The sequence below is a fragment of the Vulpes lagopus genome, chromosome 3 (genome assembly GCF_018345385.1).
Source record: "Vulpes lagopus strain Blue_001 chromosome 3, ASM1834538v1, whole genome shotgun sequence".
Classification (NCBI taxonomy): Eukaryota; Metazoa; Chordata; class Mammalia; order Carnivora; family Canidae; genus Vulpes; species Vulpes lagopus.
The window spans coordinates 110,843,855-110,860,446 of NC_054826.1; the positions used below are offsets into that span (position 1 = coordinate 110,843,855).

The 16,592-nt window shown below is 44.1% G+C and overlaps 1 protein-coding gene and 1 non-coding gene across 3 annotated transcripts in view; both read right to left on the reverse strand.

Moving 5' to 3' along the window:
• PRKCB (protein kinase C beta) overlaps positions 1–16,592 on the reverse strand; it is a 335,898-nt gene that overhangs the window by 175,339 nt on the left and 143,967 nt on the right. The window lies entirely within an intron of this gene.
• Positions 5,670–5,817, reverse strand: LOC121488588. The gene has a single exon (XR_005987190.1). It is a non-coding gene; the product is annotated as a U4 spliceosomal RNA (small nuclear RNA).

Genomic DNA, 16,592 nt, shown 5'->3' on the forward strand with positions numbered 1-16,592 from the left:
GAGTCGTCTTAATTCTGCATGTCTACATACTACCTATAATAAGTACTTAGCTTTTTTTTTTTTAACTCAGCATGCCCTTTATTTAAATAAACCTATTTGAAAATAAAACTCTGTAAGGGTGTGAACTCATGGGATTGATGTGCAAATTATGTTTTTTTCTAATACACCTTCAAGTACAAGAGCCAACTCCTAAAATAAAATTTTAAAACGCACATCCCAACAGTCACCATTGAGAAGCTGCAGAGACACAGATACATGTCTTCCTGGTGGGTAGGCCAATTGCTCTTTCGCGCTACCTATCAAAAGTACAAATGCTTCTTGCCTGGTGACCCACTTGTCCCACTACGGGAATTTATCCCAGAGACAAACCTGCATACAGAGGAAATAAAATGCACACATGGTTGTTCACTGCAGCATTATTTATAACAGCAAAATATTTTAAATAAGCCAAGTGTCGTAGGTAGGGAGCTGCTTAAATAAATCATAATGTAGCTATATGGTGGCATACTGCTCAGGTATACAGAATGAGTTTTCTGCACTAATACGGAGAAATCTTAAGGGTATATTTTTAAGTGAAACTGAAAATGAAAAAAAATAAGGTGCAGAAGAGTCTACATGGCATGCTACCTTTCGTGGGAGAAAGTGAGGCAGGATAAGGAAGTATCTATATTCTAAATTACTCAGACGCATCTTTGTACAGTTTTGATGTAAAGTAGGATATTTAAGCATTTATCCAGGGGCCACGAAAAAAATCTCTCAGCAGGTACCACCACGCCGGGTAACACAACAGTACCAGCCATACCCCAGACTGCAAACAAAATACAAAAGCTTCCCAAGAGACAAAGAAGCAGGGAAGCCTTCATTGGGATGGTGTGGATTGAGGTTTTGTGAACATGAAATGCGCATCACGTGAGAAGCTGTAATCACACACACACACACACACACACACACACACACACACACATGCTCACCACAGCTGAAAGGGGGAGACTATAATTTGGTGAAGATCTCTCATTTTGTTCCTGGAGAAGCAAGTCAATAGAGCTGATAACGCTGTGTAAATGTTCGTGTCCACTGACAGTTTGCTCAAGCATTTGATATACGCCACGCCTCCTACCAGCCAGCACCCCTTTGCAAATAAGTAATTGTTTGATTGGAAGGCCTGAGCCCCTGTCGTGTCAACTCAGGGAGAGTTTTAAATATGATTTCCTGCATTAAGAGTTGCACTGGAGTCAATGTCAATATTGGAGGCTAATTAACAGCCCTGTTCAAATCTAACGCCCGGGCGCTGGAAGTTATTAGCTTTTTTATTCTGGGGCCAGTTCTTTAACCCTTTTAAGTGTTTGCTCCTTTTGCCTGAAAGTGGGACAAAGACAATAACTAATTTCCTAAACTAATGGGAGTTCAATGAATGAATGCATGGAAACTGCCCAGCAGTCCCTGGTGGAAACCAACATTTAATACATGCTCACTGTTCTCATTAATTTTCTGTCCATAGCCTTTGTCCGTATTTAAGTTCAAGTGTGTTTCTTTCTAAATGAGTTGTAACACGTTTCCTATATAATCAGTAAGGATATGAATCATTCACCTAAGATATAGGCAGTAAATATTTTCCCAGCTTTTTGCTTGCCTTTTAATTTTGTTGTTCTTTTTCCAACATACAATAAGGCAAGTGTGTGTGTGTGTGTGTGTGTGTGTGTGTGTGTTTAAATAAAGTGCCAATTTTTCCATTTTCCTTTACAGTCTGTGTCCCCGCTGTTATATTTAGAAAGTCCTTCCCAGTTTTTTCTTCAACATCTTACAGTTTCACTTTCTGCACTGAAATCTCTACTTCCCTTGAAATTCATCTTCGCAGGAGCTCTGAGAAAAGACCTTTTTTTTTTTCTTCATGTTTAGCCAGTTGTAACAGCACACGTATGGAATGGCTCTTCATACACTCGTTCCTCGTGTATCCTTTGGTTCACTTTTAAATTTTCTCTTATGCTCCACCGATTTCTCTCTATTCCTGCCCCAGTTCCACAGGACTTCAATACGTCATAGGTTTATAATATCTGAGCATCTGAAAGCATGCACTTTATAGCCAGCCACCCCTGCTCCACCATTACTGTCTGCTTTGAAAATGTTGATGGTTATTCTCACCTGCTAAATTTCCTGATTGTACTGGAAATGCCAATCTTGGCCAACCCTATGTATTGTTCTTCTAGAAAGACTTCCACCTACAGCATCAGCTCAGTGGACAGTAGAACATCTGGCCTCAGGCTTCCTGCCAGTGCTGAGTGGACCAAAGTTTGATCAGTGGCATGTTGTTTGTGAAGGAAGAACTGGGCCAATCAGAATTCAGAACAAGGTATAGTGCAACACTGGGAGCCGTGGCTGAGCTAAGGGGGTGGGTGGGTGGGTGGGGTGGGTGATGTCAAGTGAGGGCTGGCAGGGGCAAGAAGAGAGAAAGAGAGGGAGAGAGAGAATGAATTTACATATAATTTGAGTCCTTGGAGCACCTGGATGGCTCAGTAGTTGAGCATCTGCCTTTGGTTCAGGGAGTGATCCCGGGGTCCTGGGATCGAGTTCCCCATCAGGCTCCCCGTGGAGAGCGTGCTTCTCCCTCTGTCTATGTCTCTGCCTGTGTATCTCTTCTGAATAAATAAATAAAATTTAATAAAATTTTTTGAGTCATTTATGTCCTTCCAGAAAACTTGTTTTCTCTAAACTTTTCTTAGTTGCCATTAACCTGAAGCTAGCCTTCCTTTCCAGGATTTACATGTTATTTCAACAAACGGTCTCAATTCAGTAGCTAAGTCAATGGTTCTTAACCTGAGTAGGCCACCCTCAACAGCAAGCATGCAAATCTCTTGCAGGGATCTATTTCCAGGCCTCTGGGTGGGACTCACAGCAGCAGAGAGCCACGATTTTCTGGGGGTGTTGCCTCACTCAGATTTACAAAGAATATTGGTGAGAAGCTAAGAACTAGTGACAGTGGCCCAGCTCTCCTGGTGGCAGCCATGGGCTGGCTCTGAGTCCTGGCCACATCCTTCGAGTGGCTCTGAGTCCTGGCCCATCCATATAGTCTGTGAGTCCCCACGGTCCTCACTCACTACTCACTGGCCTTTGCAGGCATCTGAGTAACTCCTGCCGGATCCTAACCCCAACTGGTATAGCCACACGAGACCGTATGGAACAGCAGCTGCACACATGCATTTGAGCTTCAGAGAGGAATGTAGACCCTCTCTCGGGTAGAAGCAGAGTCCTCATTCTCACAGCGAACAGGAGTTGCCTTCTTTCTTCTGGAAGGCTATGTGCACTTACAAGCCAACTGCAACCCTAAGTGGCTTCCAGACATCAAGCATTCAACCGGCAGATTCCGCTCCAATTTGGTACCTGAGTCAGCAGAGTATGAGGAGCCCCATCCCTTCCAGCAGGTGAGGGAGTCTGTCTACCATGAAGAGGTAATTTAGGAAGAAGGTATTTCAAGGGTGAGGCTCTAGGTGGGGTTGCCTGGATTCAAAAGCTACCTCCACCTATCTGTACCCTTGGCCATGTTGGTTAAAGTTTCCATACTTGGTGTAAACCCGGGATAACAATGATATTTATTTTCCAGGGACTGTCATGGGGTGGGAATTACATAAAACCTTTAAAATAGCCACCTGACACAGAGCAGACACCCAATAAATACTAGCTGTTATTATTAATTATTAATTATTGCTGGCCAGGGGCATCCCTATGTCTACTGAGCTGTAACTTTTCCCAGTAAACCCCACACACATTCCCACCTCTTGAACTTCGGTCTGGGTTTCCTGCATCAATTCCTTCCACTAAAGCAATAAGCCGTTCATTTATTTATCCACTGATTCACCGAGTATTTGTCAAGTGTATCAGGTGCTGGATGAACAGAATCAGACATAGGGTCTGCCATTATGGGCTCCCAGGCTCGTTCGGAGGAGACGGTAAAGAAGCACAAACAAATGTACACTTCCAACCCCTGCAAAGAAGATTGTGGTGCTTCCAGAGTTTTAGTGAGGGGTTCACAGCTGGGCAGACAGGTGTGAGAGGCCTCCCTCAGAAGTGGAGTGTGAGCTAGGATCTGAAGGATGGGGAGCAAAACCTAGACAGAAGACACCTGGCTGGAACTCTACCCCAACTGGAGCTAATCCACTGCCTGGGGTCCCATTTCAACCCAGGTTGACACCTGGCTGACACCACCCCACTGCCACCTGCCTGGCTTCAAGCTCTGCCTCCACCTCCATTCCCTGTCCCCAGCCCAGACCCCCAGCCATGAGACCCGAGCCCCCATGGGAGGGAATTTAGTAGAGAGCTCATGAGTCAGTCTCTAAAGTTAAAGAGTCTGAATTCAATCTCAGTTCTGTTACTTCCCACCCACATGGCCATGAGCAAGTTACTTACACTATATGAGCCTCAACCTTCCCACCTGCAAAATGGAGCCAAGAGCTATCATGTGGAAGAGACACTACAGCAGAGTAGTATACACTGCACAGAAAGGCTGCCTGGCACTGAATCCCAACCCAACAACATCCTAGCTGTGTAACTTTGGGCAGGTTACCTAAACTATGCTTCAGCGCCCTCATCCTGAGAGTGGGAATGATGATGATAGCTCTGCATTCTCATGAGAAGTTAATGAGTTAATATTCGTAAGACAGTAAGAATATTAACTCAGTAATTCAGTAAATACTATGTGCTCAGTAAATACTATGTGTCTGTTGAATATACTAAATAAATGCTCCTGCTTTCTAGGTTTGTGCAGATTAATGAAGTCATGATTATATGTTGTGCTGTAGCACAGTGTCCAGACCCCATAAATGTTAGAACTTAAGATGAAAACTCCATCTATGACCTTGGGCAAGTCACCCCAGGCTCTGGTCTCAGTTCCCTCTTCAGAAAACAATGGGGTGAACAGGGCATTCCCCAGGGGGCCTTCAGGGTCTGACAATCTTCAGAGTCGCCCCGCCTCTTCCTGTGGAGGTCGTCATGTGAATTCATTGCTTAGGGTGTACAGCAGGCTCTCAGGGACCAGACACACTGCCAACAGATCGCAGCCTGGTGTTATCAATAAATCCACCATCACCCTCCAAACACACACTGGCATCCTGGCCCCTCACCACCCCACCTACCCGCAGGGTGCCATCAGTTCACAGAGGGAGGAGCACCCCTCTTGCCCTGCTGAGTGAGGGCTGCCCCAAAAGCAAGACCAGGACACAGGGTTACTCAACTTGCAAAAGCGCTGTCAGTTTGATTTCTGGGTGCAGAGCATGGTGCCTAGCTTCCTGATAGCTCCCTTGGCCGCAGGAGCCCTCGGCATACCCAAGCCTGTGGTTCAAAGAAGCAAGAAGAACCTTCATGCAGAAGGACATGGGGGACACTGCCGAAGCCAATGCCTGCCGGGCCACCATCAGCCTCTGGGACTCTGGGCACCTCAAAACCATAGGGATTCTTACTCTAATGATCCTAATCACTAGAAATGAGGATCCTAAATCACTAGGTCTAGAGAGACAAGAAGCCGAACTGAGGAAGATGAGTTCTATATATGCTGGCCCTTCACCACTGGGACACCACTCTGCTCCACAAGGAGTTACAGAAGCTGTGATATGCCTGGCACAGCACTATGTTGCAGCGATCAGAGAACATCCGCACTGGGGTTTCATAGGTTCCAGCAGGGGATAATAATTATAGTTGACATTTGAACAATGTGGGGGCTAGGGGCACCAACCACCCACACAGTTGAAAATCCACATGTAACTTTTCCATCAGCAATAATCATGCCTCGGATAAACCTCATTGGCTATGATGCTGCCACTGCGCAAAGCTCACATGTAACTTTTGACTCCCCCAATACTTAACTATGAACAGCCTAGTGACCAAGAGCCTTACCAATAACATAAACAGCTGATTGACACGTACTTTGTATATGCATTGTATTCTATAGTCTATGCTGCATTCTTAACAATAAAGTAAGCTACAGAAAAGAAAAGGTTATTTTAAAAAATCACAAGGAAGAGAAAATACATTTATGGTACTGAACCACCACCAAAAAAAAAAAAAAAAATCCCTGTGTTTGTAAGTATTCATGCAGTTCAAACCATGTCATTCAAGGGTCAACAGTATCAGTATGAGTAGCAGCTAACATATGCCAGGCACTGTTCTAAGAACTTTACATATAATTAGCACATTTGACCCTCACTGATTGGGCAAATATCTATTATTATTGGGGCACCTGGGTGGCTCAGTGGTTGAGTGTCTGCCTTTGGCTCAGGTCGTGGTCCTGGGTTCCCGGGATCAAGTTCTGCATCAGGCTCCCTACGGGGAAGCTTGCTTCTCCCTCTGCCTATGTCTCTGCCTCTCTCTCTGTGTCTCTCACGAATAAATTTTAAAAGTCTTTAAAAATATATATATATATATAATCTCCATTTTACTGAGGAGAGAGACATTAAGTCACTGGCCCATGGTCACACAGCTAGTGATTTGGATGCAGAATCTGAGCTTTTGGTCACCACATAAGCCAATGTAAGATCACCCTGTGACGTGTGACAGCAAAGAGAGGTATGTGGTGCTCTAAGAGTAAAAAACAGGAAGAACTAACCTGGTCATGGAGGTCTCAGGGAGGAGGTGATGGTCTGGAGAACAAGTTCCAAGTCACCCAGGGTTCTTAACCCTGGATGCACATTAAAGTCAATTGGTAGGTTTTGAATCAATCATAGATTCTGATTTATTTGTCTGGGATGGGCCCAAGAACCAGCGTTGGGTTTTATAGCTCCAAAGATATGCAACCAGGGTGGAGCCTCACTCAACTCAGGGGAAGCAGGGGGAGGAAGTGGCCAGCACCTGGAGCAGCAAGTGCAACCACCTAGGGTAGGGGAGCAGGGAGGGCCAGAGGCTGCTAAGGAGGAAGCTCAGGGGCAAGGAAGGGTGTGGTCGGGGAGGCCTGGAGGGACAACAGGGCCACAGCATGCAGGGCCTACTCAGTAGTTACCCTATGGTTTCTCTTCTAAAGGAGACTCCATGAGAATGACAGCAATACAAAACCAAAGTGTTTGTGCCACCAGTGCAACAGAACCACCAGATCTGTTTATGGGCAAGCATGGGAAAGGAAGATGTGTGACATCCCAGCTTAACAGCCACGTCACAGTATCGGCTTTGCCCCAAGAGTGAGCTGGAAGCTACCAACATGTTTCCAGCAAGGACGATGACATGATCACATCTAGTTGTTGGAAAGATGACTCCACTGCAATGTGGTTGTGACTGTCTGGTGAGACAGAGAGGAATCAGGGAATCAGAACAAGAAGCTACTGCTCCAGAGAGGATGAATGAAGCCTCGGCTGAGGTCCTGTCTCTGGGGATGGAGAGGAGTGGGTGGCAGTGTATCGTGGTGGGTAAGAGCAGGCTTGGGAGCCAGACCACGTTCAAACTCAGACTCAGCTTCTTATTGGTCATGTGACCTGGCAAGTCAGCTAACTCTTCTGTAGGATGGGCATAGAAAGAGGATCTTTTTCATGGGGTGAGGTTTCAATGAGTTCGTGCACATAAATCACTTAGAACAGCACGGCATATGATAGGCATTATATAAATGTTAGCTATAAATACTAGCCAGGAGGTACAACAGGAGCTGACAATGGAGAGAACAGGAGGGTAGGACAAGTCTAGGAACACAGAAGAGGCCCCATGAGGAGCGCCCGGGTGGCTCAGGTGGTTAAGCATCTGCTTTCAGCTCAGGTCATGATCTCCAGGTCCTGGAATTGAGCCCCATGTTGGGCTCCTGGCTCAGCAGGGAGCCTATTTCTCCCTCTCCCTCTGCCTCTGCCTCTCCCCCTTGCTCATGTGCTCTCTCTCTCTCTCTCTCTCTCTGTCTCGAATAAATTTAAAAAAACTTTTAAAAAAAGATGAGGCCCCAAGAATGAAGCATGGTTCAGCAGGATTCTGGAAAATCACAGTTGAAGGGTGAAGAAGAGCCAAGAGAGAAAGTTGCATGAGGAAGGACTGAGGTGCAGAATTAAGGAGCAGAGCCTGGACCGGAAAGCCAGGATTATAAGCCAAGTCAAGTCCAAGATTCTGAGTCAAGCACTTACATAATATGCCAGGCGCTGTGTTAAGCTTTTTGCATACATTACCTTATTTAATACTTACAACTTGCTTTCATACAACATGAAGTAGGCACATTACCCATCCTCATCTTGAAAATGTATAGAGGGGCACAGCGAGAGTAAGGCACTTAGCCAGAGTCACAAAACTGAGCTTTGAACCCAGGCACTCCAGCTCTGGAATCCACACTCCTTTATTATTATTTATTTATTTATTTATTTATTTATTTATTTGAGAGATAGAAAGAGCTTGAGCAGGAGGGACAGAGGGAGAGGGAGAGAGAATCTCAAGCGGACACCACGCTGAGCACAGAGCCTCATGAGGGGCTCAACCCCAGGACCCTGAGATCATGACCTAAGCTCAAAGCAAGAGTCAGCTGCTTAACCATCCAGGTGCCCCAGAGTCCACACTCTTAACATGCAAGACCACAAACCTGAGCTTGAACGTTTCACTCTGCCCTCACTCCCCAACTACCACTAAAAATGCCACACGCACACAAAAAAAGTTTAAAAATAGGAGAATCCATTTCAGCCCAGAAGTCAGGGAAAGGTGCCAAGTAAATGCCAGAAGCTCTTCAAATGTTTTTCAATATCTGGAAATGGTGAGACCTGAACTGGCCTGGCTCTCCCAATTCAAAAGAATTAGAATAGCAAAGCCCGATGATGAGGGTAGCGGACCAAACACAGGAAGCCAAAGTGAGTCCTTGAAAGTGTCTGTGTAGTCCCTGACTGCAGAGGCACCTGATAATTATGCAGAATGATGAATGACCCCCTCTCAAAGCCTTCACAAGAGACAAGTGGCTGCCAGACACACAGGCGGATCCCACTGGTCTTGGAGAGTGCTCGAACAGCAGAGGGCAGTGCAGCTGCTTCCCTACCAGGGTTGAGTCCAAACTTCCAGCAAGCGGTGTGCTCTACCCAACTGAAAGCTCCACCCAGCCGCCCTGGTCAAGGGACCTCTGCCTACTTTTGTGGCTCTCTGCTTTGGACTGCTGTGCCCTCTCTACACCCCAAAAAAGGCTCATTTGATTAAACCCACATTTTTCTCTTCTCCCTTTATAAGAAGGGGGCGAGAGACCTTTCACAGACAGTTCCCACCTACAAATGTAGAGGTTTTAACCTGGTGGTACACAGAATGAACCCAGTCCAAAAATATGCTTAAAATACACCACGGCTATAATCTCAGGTTATCTGTCAACATCTAAATTTAGGAGATTCAGGCTTCTCTTGAAAAATGAAAAAATCTGGGGATCCCTGGGTGGCTCAGTGGTTTAACGCCTGCCTTCGGCCCAGGGCCTGAAGTTCTGAAGTCACTGGAGTCCTGGAATCAAGTCCCATGTCGGGCTTCTGCATGGAGCCTGCTTCTCCCTCTGCCTGTGTCTCTGCCTCTCTCCCTCTGTGTCACTCATGAATAAATAAATGAAATCTTAAAAAAAAAAAAAGAAAAATGAAAAAATTTGGACCTTGGTCTTTTAAAAAGCAGGAATTTTTTTCAAAACAATGCACGGAGTAGCAGCTTCTCCTTTTAGATGGGGTGCTCACACACCAGATGGACACTCCCTGTTATCACACACTTGACTTTACTAATCTGCCAGACCCCTCACTGGCTTTGAAGTTGGAAATCCTGGATAAATGGAATGGAATGGATCCTTCCAAAGTCATGTGGCCACAAACAAAACACTGAGGAACAGAGGAAAAAGGAAAGAGAGGGGTCTGCTGTAGAATTCTATTTGCATAGACTCCAAAAGAAAGCACGCTGTTTTCCACAATGGCTGCACCATTTTGCATTCCACCAACAGCATTCAAGTGTTCCTATTTCTCCATGTCCTCACAATACTTGCCGTCTTTTGGGTTTGTTTTGATAATAGGGATCCTAATAAGTGTGAGATAGTATCTCATTGTGGGTTTGATTCACATTTCCTGACCATGAGTGATGTTGAGCATTTTTTTTTTTTCAGTACCTCTTGGCCTTTTGCAAATCTTCTTTGGAGAAATGTCTACTTGGGTCCTTAGGCCATTTGGAGGAGCTCAAAACATAAAAGATGGAGCCACCATATGATCCAGCAACCCCACTTCTGGGTATTTATCCAAAAGAAATGAAGTCAGAATCTCAAAACAGGTACCCTATGTTCACTACAACATTATTCACAATAGCCAAGATGTGGAAGCAGCCTAAATGTCCTTCAACAGATGATTGAATAAAGAAAATGTGGTATTGGAATATTATTCAGGCTTTCAAAAAGAAGGAAATATTACAATATGGGGCAGAGGTGAACTGTAAGGACATCATGTCAAGTGAACTAAGCCAGACACAGCAAGACAAATATTGCATAATTCCACTTAGATGAGACGTCTAAAACAGTCAAACTCCTAGAACCAAAGATTGGAATGGTGTTTGTCAGATGCTAGGGGGGGGGGGAGAGGAAGAGTCACTAATCAATCGGCATCAAGTTTCAGTTAAACAACATGAATAAGCTCTAGGGATCTGCACAATATTGTGCTTATAGTCAATAGTACTGTATTGTGTACTCAAAAGCATGTTAAGAAGGGGGGCACCTGGGTGGCTCAGTGGGTTGAGTGTCCAACTCTTGATTTCAGCTCAGGTCATGATCTCAGGGTCATGAGATCAAGCCCCACCTCAGGTTCTGTGCTCAGTGCAGACTGCTTGGGGTTCTCTCCCTCTCCCTCTGCCCCTCCCCCCACTCTGCTTTCAATCAATCAATCAATGTTTTTGAGTGTGCTAAGAGGGTAGATCTTAGGTTAAGTATTCTTTCTGAAATATAATGAAATGAAATAGCAATAAAGAGTTCAATGGGGAAAAAAAAGTCAGCAAACAACTGCTGACCTGGGTAGCTAGTCTGATGGAAGGGGTCAGAGGTGTGAGAAGTAGAAGGGAATCCAGAAGGGCTTCTGGTTACAGAGAAATGTCTGCTGTGTGGGAATTCATCAAGATTGATACTCTCCATGTACAATAAACAGTTTTCAAAAACCATGTGACCCCCACAGACAAAAATAAGCACCTTTAACTCCAAATTCTAAATTCCTAAAGAGAGAATCTGATCAGTCCAGCTTGGGACACATGTCCACATGCAGATGGACCAAACGGGGCCAAGGCTGTGGGGTCAGAGAGCTCCGGGGGCTGCATATTTGGAAAGGCAGTTCTCGAAGAAGAGGATTTGTCCAGGTGGACAGAGCTGAGCTATGAAGGTTATAAGGCAGTTTGAAGTACTGAGTAAGAACATGGTCCTGGGGGCCAGACTGCCTGGGTCTGAATCCTGGCTCTACCACTCACTAGTTGTGTGACCTTGGGCAAGTCACTTAGTCTCTCATCGCTCCAGTTTCCTCATCTGTAAAATGGGGATGATAGCAAAGGTATCCCTAGAGTGTGATGAAGAACAGAGAGTTATTATATGTAAAGTGCTTAAAACAGAATTATATCTAAGAATGCTGGCTCCTGGATATCACTGTATTTTAAAACTACTGTATTTAGGAGGCCCTGCTTGGCTAGGTCAGAATAGCATGCAACTCTTGATCCCAGGGTCATGAGTTCAAGCCCCATGCTGGGTATAGAAATTACTAAAAATAATAATAATAATAAACTGAAAAATAAAAATAAAAACACTGCATTTAAAAATCCTAGAATTCCAGGCCACTGGAAGTAGGGGAGCCACTGGGAATACAAAAAATTCAAGGCAGAAGGAAGACTAGAAATGAGGTCTTCTGACTCTGGGGACCTGTGCCTTTCACATCCCTGCAGGCTGCCTCTCTATAGGGTCATCTGCCTTTTGATTTCTCTACTTCTCCCAAGTCCGCAGGCTCCACAGGCTAAATCTCTGGGCAACCGCCTTTATCAGGCTCTGAGGCTGGTCCGCCCCCAACTAGGAGAAGCCAAAATAATTCATAAGACAGGACATCTGCACCTCATTCAAATCACGGCAGCCCTGCCCTTTCTGCACAGGAGAAACAGTTGGTTTCTGTTCTCAGGACGCCACGCATCATGGATTTGCTTCTTCCTCCACAGCATGAAGTGCTATGTCTTTATGACAGTAAGACACAATGGGCTATTGAGAAGCAATTCTTTCTGACCTTTACACGCTGCTTCTGCACTGCACTAGCCACAGCAGGCACACGGCCAGTAGGAGCGGAGGGATCATGGGGCACTCACCCCACGGTCATGGAAAGAAGTGCATTTTATCACACCACCAGCGTTTTATTAGACTCTCCCTCCAGCCAGCCCATGCAAGGTGTCTGTGTATTTCCATTTTGTGACAAGCAAGACGGATGCATGCCATGCCAAAAACCAGCCTGCACTTTTGAAGCTCACTCTTTAAGACTTGAAAGGACCTTTAGTGGTAAGAATATTAACACCTATTATGTGGCAGGAGTGGTAGGAAGCCCTTATACCGTGGATTCACTCATTTGCTCTTCATTTGAATCCTGTGAGCAAGGTGTTACTTTATCCTCTTTTTACAGATGAGGAAACTGAGGCAGAGGCCTGGTCACTAGCCCAGAATGATCCAGCCAGTTAGTGGCAGATGTGGCATTCAAACACAGCCACTCGAGTTTCAGAGCCACCATGCAATACTGCCTTGCACTGGTTTCCAAATTCAGCTACCCATCAGAATTACCTGAAAGTCTTTAAAATACCTATTTCCAGGCTCTTGTATTTTTTCAGGTGAAGTCTAGTTTCAGTAGGCTCCTCAAATAATCTTTAAGCATTCAACCTATCTGCAATCTGCAAAGCAGGGTTTAGAGATTATAGTGGCAGTGTATTTTTTTTTTTGATCTGCCAAAACTCTCTGCTTTTTTTTTTTCCTGGTAGGTAGCAGTGCCTCATTTTCCCTCTGAAAGCCATCCCAACCCCACTGTGTTCACTCTTGGAGGGAACACTGTGAAGCCTCAACCAGGGTCTACTTAGGTAACTTGACCTTGACCAAATAATCTCTCTTCTTCCAGAATTTGACTTTAAAACCAAAGCAACACAAGAACCAAAATCAGATATAGCTAGTCTGATTGTTCAGATTTTCTTCCAATTCTCTAAAGTACATATCTTTTTCAATAAATTCCTTTCTAACTTGAGTTAACCAAAGGCTGTTTCCTTTACATGCAACCAAACAACACCAGCAAAAGAGCCACCCATGTGATAGAAACCCACATCTAGCACAGATATCACCCCTACAGCATCCATGGCAACTGATCTTTGCTCTACTGAGAGGGGGAGTTAATATCCTTATACAGCAACCCATTGGTTTGTTTGGGCTGCTTTTCTTTAGCCCAAATAGATGGTCCCTAGTTCTGATTCTGTCCTCTGAAACTGTATTTAAAAAACCTATACAACATTTCTTTGGATATTTAATGACAAGCCTAGCCTCTAAGCTAAACAGGCCAACCCTCAGAGTACCTCCAAGCCCCCCTCCCCGCCCCCGTAAGGCATTCTTTTGGTATTTGGTAACAGACACCCTGATTACTGAGCCCTTCTGTTGTGAATGCAGAAGTTAGAGACTGCAATGTTACATAACGTAAATAGAATGTATCTTCAGCAGAATGATACACTTTCAGATTTAGAGAGGCAATAGATCAAACAGACAGACAGATGGCCTGCCTGTCCTGTTTAGACTGAATTACACCTGAGGTTATTTATCCTTAAGAGATACAGATGGGTCTTCTTTGGTCCAGGTGATGGTGAGATCTTCCCATGATGCCAAGAGGGATACTCGACCCGAACTGCTGTTTCATGTCCTATAGGAGCCAGATGGGCTTGGAGCATCTTCAGAGCTGAACTGTGGGGTATCCCCAGTTGGTGTTATGGGAAACTGAACAACCCAGGTTCTGAACAACATAGTTGTGTTGCCTTATCTGAGCCAAGAAAACCAGTCAATGTCACAGAAGGAGGTAAGCCTTCTCTCCTGCCACCAGTGTGGAGGCAGGAAATGGGCAGGGCCTCAGACTGGCAGAGCTAGGTTCCCTCCTCCTCTGGGGCCGGAGGTGAGCTAGCCAAGGCTCATCAGCGACCAGAATCTTACCAGGGGCATCTAAGCTAGCTCCCAGCTGGTGGAAGACCGTAGGATTAGCACATCCAGGAGCAACTGCAACTGCTTACAGTTACACTCAAGCCATCACTCGCATTTGATTTCAACTGAATTAAGTGGAAAGCCTGAGTCCATGCTGGAGGTAATGGGGCACTAAAATCAAGCAAGAATGGAGAAACCAGTTAAAGAATACCCCAAAGTGATCTCTAGAGCTCTGCAGGCAACAGTCTGGAAAAAGAAAGTGAGCAGAACTGACAAGTGGCCATGAAAATATGTTTTAAAAATGTGGCCTTTTGTTTTTACACGTGTGTGTATTTTTATGTTTTCTGATCTATCATACCATACTCAGTGCTTCGTTGTCTGCTTTTTTCACTAATATCTAATGACTCTTTCCATATTAATAACATTTTAATTACTGTGGCTTTTTTATTGAAGTGTAATTTGCATATAATAAGGTACAGATTTTAAGCATAGAGCTTCAGGAATTTTGAAAAATGTGTACACCTGTATAGGCACCATCCCAATCAAGACATAGAACATTTCCAGGTTTTAGCAGCCTACCCAGATAGTGACATTTTGATAATTGTGCAGCACCCAAGTATGGATATGTTTTACTTACATAAACCCTAACTGGCAGTCATTTAGGTAGTTTCGAAATTTTTGTTGGTATGAATACCAATGCAATGAATATCACTTTAGCTAAGCATATTTGCATATCCTTAAATAATTCCTCAGCAAAAATTTCTAGAATTGTAACTCTTAGGTCAAAAAAAGATTAGGTTTAGTAATTATGATGTCAAAAAAGTCATTAAGGCTTTTGATACATATTGATAATTTTCTCTCGAGAAGGATTATACGGACTTACATACTCACCAGTAATATATTAGAGTACGTTTTTCTTCTTCCCCCTGCTTATGCTTTTTGCTTGAGTCCTATTTCTTTTGATAGTATTACTAAGACCATGTTTTACATTTATGTGTGTTTTTGCAGCATATCTTTGCCCATTTTATTTTTAACCTATATTTGAAGTTCATCCTACACACTGCCTAGAATTTTACATTGTTTATCCAATCTGAGAGTCTTCAACTTTTAGTAGAGAATTCCAATCTATTTACATTTGTTAGATAACTGATATTATCTGCCATCACTTCTTACCATTACCATCTTAATTTATACTTTCCAGAATTCATGAGTCCCTGCGGCTTATTTTTATCTTTGTTCCTATATTTTGTTATATTGACCAAAACTTTCTTTGTTATTTTAGTTTTTAGATTGTTTCTTTCATATTAAAAAAAATCTACTTGAGCCAGTATGTCTATAACAAGAATTAGATAATATTAAATAAATATCTTATTTAGCATTGTTAATCTAGACTCATCACTTTCTATAGTCTACCTTTTTTTAATTTAAGTATAGTTGACATGCAACATGTAGCTTATTTTTTTATGTCAACTTTATTAGATGATCCTGGTAACTGTGATCAAGCTGTCTTATAATAATAAGGGGTGGTAGCTATTGATTTTGCCAGCCCATCAAAGTTTCCCACCTCCCCTTCTTATAACAGACACTGCTCTCTGAGCTACAGGGATGTCACATGAACCAGGCCGGATAAACTATAAGAGTTCATTCTCCCAACAACAAAGGACCAACCAATCAGAACCCTTCCCTGATTCTGAATGCAGAAGGAAAGCCCACTTCTCCCCCTAGGATTTCCATCTTCCCATGAGATCAACTATCACTAAGTTGATAGATATATTTATAGATATGTCCTGTCTACAGTAGAAGCAAGTGAGGCAAGGACAAACCAGTTGGGGTCCTAAGAAGGAAACAGATGACATACTCAATTTAAGAGAGTTTAAGGGAGGTTTCATAAGAGGACTTGTAAAGATGAAGACATAGTGCTGGGAAGTCATAGGGGATAGTACAGTAACCAGAGGCTAATAAGAGCAAAGGGACAGGGCAAGGAGCAGCTCCTGGAACCCAAGAAGAGAACTGGGTAGAGAACACTGTCTTTAGAGGAACGACAACCCTTGGTCAAAGGGTAGAGCCAAGATGACCTCATGATAAATACCCAACCCACTCTTTCTTCACCTTCCAATCTCCTACTGGCCCTTCTGGCTGGGCCCAACCAACCAGAAGTCAGGGGGTAAAAGGAACCCCATGTGATGCAGTACTTATGGGTCAGTCTCTGATGAGTAGACTCAGAAAGGCAGATAAGACAGCTGGCACAGCTGAGGAGGGTCAGTGTGCCAGAATGCCAAATGGCCACAAACTCCTATATCCCCAAATGCATCCTTCTAGAATGACTTTGGAGCTCCTGCTATCAAGAGATGAGGTCTATTTCTCCACCCCTGAATCTGGTCTTTAGCCATAACCAAATAAAGACTTGAAAAACACCTATGCTTTGGGGGTTTCCCTCTCTTGCTGTGCCTGGAACCCAAGGCCAGTATGTGGATGTGCCAAAGCTAGCCTACTGGGG